Genomic DNA, 5,532 nt, shown 5'->3' with positions numbered 1-5,532 from the left:
TAAAAATCTAACAATAAATCCCCTGCAAATATAAGCAATAATCATCGGCACTTCGAAACATTTGAACACATTAAAACAGTACGATATTCCTCCTGGAGCACTAAACAATACCGTTATTCTATACTGTGAATCAGTTATGATCTTGGTGTGGCTATAAGAGAAACATTAAACTGGTCGCAGCATGTGTGCAAAAAAAATATATATCAAATCCTGCACCCACTGAAGCGGTTTTAAAATGTTTAAGATGACGCTGGAAGAGGGTTTTTAACTTTGTCTTAGAAAATAAAGCTCATTCAGTCACTTTTATTTCCACTTCTCGAATACTGCGAAACAGTTTTTATTAATACAAATAATGAACAAGGCATGAAGTTGCAACGTGCCCAAAACGCATGTATCAGGTAAACATTCAACATACCTCCACATGCACACGTATTCCTTTTTTATAGAAAGTTATCTTGGTTACGACTGAACAACAGACGTAGACTCCATGTGACTACCTTGATGAATCAAGTGCTTTGTGAAAACACTCTTCTGTACCTGTCCTCCAGATTTCGCTACCTTAGTTCGCTTACCCGGTCAGCCTGTCCGCTAGAAATTCCTCTACATCGAACCACAACTTACAACAGATTGTTCACGGTCTGTTTACCCTTCAAATCGTATACATCCTTCACCTCTTACAAACGATTTCCTTGGAGGGGAAGATTTTGATAAGTCTTGTGACCCGCTGTACGAATGAACTCCCCGACGACATTAGGGACAAAGTATCTAATACAAAGTTTAAAACCATCTGCCAACGTCATCTTCTAAGCATTTCCAGGCTTCTTGTGTGTGAATGGAATGCATGAATGAGACTGAATATGGCTGTTTATTGTAACGTGTTGTTGGATGCAGTTGTTATATTATATACATCATCATTAGTCGTTGTGCTCATTACTGAGCGTCGTGACCTCATAACTCCATCATTTCCGAGCGGTTTTCACATTTCGTTAATATGATCTGAAGTGGTAGCCCAGTGATCTTCTTTGCCTGATCTGTCCATCTGCTTGCTGTTCTTCCTCGTGGTCTACTGCCTTCAATTTTGCCTTGTAAAATTACCTTTTCCAAGTTCTCTGCGTCTCGTCTTAGAATGTGGCCAAGGAATTGGAGGTAACGCTCACTCACACGGGAAGATAGGCGTTTCTTGATGCAGAGTTCGTCCAGAATGGAAACATTAGTTCTTCTTTCTGTCCAGGATACATGTAGTATTCTCCGCCAACACCACATCTCAAAGGCATCAATGCGTTTTTTGTCTTTAGCATTCAAGGTCCAGGTCTCACAGCCGTACAAAAAGACTGAGAACACTAGTGATTCTACCAAGCGCATCTTCGTGGCTTTTGATATTGCCCGGTTCTACCAGATCTTAGTAAGTTTAACCATTGCAGCACGACCTAAGACAATACGTCTTTTTACCTCTTTATCACAGCTTCCCGTGTCATTGATGACAGACCCCAAGTATTATATACATTAGGTTGTAAAAGTTTAAATATGTTTCGGTTAGGTCATCCCAGTTGTTATGTTATTGTAGGTTAAATTGTAAAATTTCGGTATTATAAAATTATAATATTGTAAAATTAATATTTTAAATTACGTGCTAATTTATATGTCAAGTGGTTGAGTGTAAGAGAGGGCCACGCGCCCCAACTTTGCCACAATAAATTGCTTTGATAATGATTACGTATTATTGTTTCTATTATTATTATTATCATCATGGTGTAACACACAGTGATCATCTCTGAACGTTTTGTTAAGAAGGAAGCCACACTTTCCAGCGTCGACTCAGTTACTGTAACTTTAACGCATTTCAGTCTGTCGAAAACACGTGTAACACTGTAACATACTTGTAAAAGAAGTACACACTAATAAACAAACAATGACACTTTTCATCTTATTCGTTCAAATTTTAGGATGTTCTTATAGAACGAAAAATGTTATAATTAGCGTTAACGACAGCCTGAAAAGCTTGCAATGTACATCTGAACATTTTCTCACAGTTTCCATTAACGGATAACTGCTTATTAAATTATTTCACTGAAAATCGAATAAAAGAGATGAAGAGACACACTGAGAACTGTAAAGGATGAATGCAATATGCCAGAGAAGGAATCCAGAAATTATTATGTCAATGGGAACATACGGAAAAAGAAGAAGAAGAAGTATCAACATCCATCACCACCACCATAGTATGCGTATAGTGAACTTACCAGGTCATTCCAGTCTTGAGTAGTAAATATCCTAAGGGTAATATTGGACGTGGAATTGTTCAGACGACGAAGACCATCCTTCATCTCTTTCCGATCTATCATATATAGTGAAGAACATATTATTGTCATATCCACATTGTACTTTTTACAAAATTCCACGATACGATCAGCACTCCAGTACGGTGGAGACGTAGTAATGAATACCTTCAGAGTCCTAAAAGAAACAATATCAATATTCAAAGCATTCGTTGCATTATCACATGATCCAAGAGCTAATTTATATAGCACAGATCGTTCACGGTCTGTTTCCCCTCAAATTGTATACATCTTTCGCCTTTTACTAAAGATTTCCGTGCAGGAGTAGTAAAATTGATCTATGATAAAAGAGAGCAGATATGAAGGAATCTACATAATGTTACAGTCAATCACCACTGATATACTTTCACTCTAAATATCCTATGACTCATATGGATTTTAGTGAAATGTGGAAGGACATGCATCGGTACTTTAAGGCAGAAACAGGTTCCAGGAAGGGCAAAAGACATTCCAGGAATCATAAATGACCAAGCGGAACGTATCATATAAGTGGGGATTTACAGGAGTCAAAAGTATTTATTCATTAGTATGTAAAGATAGCTGGATATAAAGATAATGTCCAACAAAGTGTTGAAGTTTACCTATGATAACACAAATAAATATTTACAAAAATTGTACAAAAGTTGAATGACAGAAAATTAGAAATTTTAGAAACTAGAAAGATCGATAATAAATATATCCCATTCATCCTTCGCGGTCCTTAGTGTGTCTGTTCACCTCTTTTATTCGTTTTTTTAGTGAATGTGTTTAATAATAAAAGAAAAGGAAAAGAAAGGAAATTGATAAGATTTCTGGAGGTATTCAAAAGGACAGTCAGTTTGACATGTGTTGTTTGTAAGCTGTGGTGGGAAAGCATTCTTTCTGAAATTTGCGTAATTAGTAATTGATTTGATGGAAAACAGTTCGGATTCGGGAAAGATTATTCCACCCCGGCTCAACTTGTAGGATTCCAGCAAGTTATACCAGGTATTTTAGATTTTTGGTGTGAAATGAACTGTATCACTATTGACCTATCCAAGTCTTTTGATATGGCAGATCGTGAGAGATTAATGAAGGAAATGAGGGCTATTAGAATGGACAAAAGAGCGGTTGAATGGGTGGCTACATTTCTAGCAAATAGAACTCAGAGAAATAGAGTAGGTGCAGTGATATCTGATCCTATAATTATTAAATGGTGATCCCACAGGGAAGTATTATGGGGCCCTTATGTTTTCCTACATATATATATGATATGAGTAAAAAACTGTAATTGCAGATAAGGCTATTTGAGGATGATGTTATACTGTATAGAGTAGTAAATGATTTGCAAGTTTGTGAGTGACTGCAATGGGACCTAGACATTGTTATGAGATGGGCAGCGGACAATGGTATGATGGTAAATGGGATGAAAAATGAAGTTGTACGTTTTTTCTCAGTTATTATTACTGTCTTGAAGGGGGATAGTACCGTATGGGGAGTACTGTAAGTATCTAGATGTAAATAAGTAATTGGGTTGATGATATTAACGACATTGTTAAGAAAGGTTACAGATCTCTTCACATGGTTATGAGTATATTTAGGGTTTTTGTAAAGGTGTAAAGGAGAGGGCGTAGAAGTCTATGGTAAGACCCCAATTTAAGTATGGTTCCAGTGTATCGGACCCAAACCAGGACTGCTTGAAACTGGAACTGGAAAAGATCCAAAGGAAAGAAGCAAGGTTTTTTTCCTGGGTGATTTACGAAAAAGGAGCAGTTTTACGAAAATGTTGCGAACATTTGGCTGGGAAGACTTGGGAGTAAGGAGACGAAATACTCAATTAAGTGGTATGTTTCGAGCTGTCAGAGGGGAGATGGCCTAGATTGACATTAGTTGACGAATAAGCTTGAGTGGAGCTTTTAAACGTAGAAAATGTAAAGATGGAAGGACAAGAATGGAAATGTATGTGAAGGCAAATGTTCGATAAATTCCCAAGTTCTTTCAACATTTTTAAGATGATGATGATGTTATTTGCTTTACGTCCCACTAACTACTATTTCGGTTTTCGGAGACGCCGAGGTGCCGGAATTTTGTCCCACAGGAGTTCTTTTGCGTGTCAGTAAATCTACCGAAACGAGGCTGGCGTATTTGAGCACCTTCAAGTACCACCGGACTGAGCCAGGATCGAACCTGCCAAGTTGAGGTCAGAGGGCGTCTGAGCCACTCAGCCCGGCACAAGTGTAAGAAAATGCTAGGTAAACAACTGATAGGGAATCTACCGTCTCGGCGGCAGTCCTGAATGCAGATCATTGATACTTGATTGAATTATACTCCATAATGGTCCGCCTCTGTGGTCTAGTGGTTAGTGTGATTAGCTGCCACCCCCCGGAGGCCCGGGTTCGATTTCCGGCTCTGCCACGAAATTTTCAAAGTGTTACGAGGGCTGGAACGGGATCCACTCAGTCTCGGGAGGTCAAATGAGTAGAGGTGGATTCGATTCCCACCTCAGCCATCCTGGAAGTGGTTTTACGTGGTTTCCCACTTCAGCTCCAGGTAAATGCCGGGATGGTACCTAACTTAAGGCCACAGTCACTTGCTTCCTTCTTCCTTGTCTATCCCATCCAATCTTCCCATTCACCGCAAGGCCCCTGTTCAGCATAGCAGGCGAGGCCGCCCGGGCGAGGTACTGGTCATCCTCCTCAGTTGTATCCCCAGTTCCATGGTCTGAAGCTCCAGGACACTGCCCCTGAGATGGTGTTGCTACTCCAACCATTACTCTTATACCTTCATATCTTCCACACAATATAAATAACATTTGTTTGAGCGCCAGTTGCTTTTTAAGAAAAACAACAACATTCGGTAGAGCATACCTCTTATATCAATTATCTCAAGGCGTGAGGTGATAAACTCACATATCTGGCAATATACAGGGATATGGATCAGGACAATATTAAATTACTGTTGCATTTCCACAATTGAGGATTGTACATGGAGCTGGAATCACATATTATAATTAAAATAAAACTGAGTTTATGACTATAATTTACGTCACAATGAACAATCATTGACGTCTTTTAATTTAACAAAAATATATATATATAGTGAGATTTGCGGTAATAATAAAAGGAAAATTTAATCTAAACAAAAAAAAAGCTATTGGCATGAACTTGAAGTGAGATGTGATGTCGCCGCTGATTACATTCTTCTTCATGTTATGAATGCATAACATGTCTGATGCTTT

General features: G+C 38.6%; 1 pseudogene; it reads left to right on the top strand.

The window, feature by feature from the left end:
• The first annotated feature begins 2,537 nt into the window (after positions 1-2,537).
• On the top strand, positions 2,538-2,625 carry LOC136879432 (U5 spliceosomal RNA; annotated as a pseudogene).
• The last annotated feature ends 2,907 nt before the right edge of the window (positions 2,626-5,532 follow it).

The sequence above is a fragment of the Anabrus simplex genome, chromosome 8, assembly GCF_040414725.1.
Source record: "Anabrus simplex isolate iqAnaSimp1 chromosome 8, ASM4041472v1, whole genome shotgun sequence".
Classification (NCBI taxonomy): domain Eukaryota; kingdom Metazoa; phylum Arthropoda; class Insecta; order Orthoptera; family Tettigoniidae; genus Anabrus; species Anabrus simplex.
Note: the sequence above shows the minus strand (reverse complement) of the source record. Positions and strands in the feature narration are given on the sequence as shown.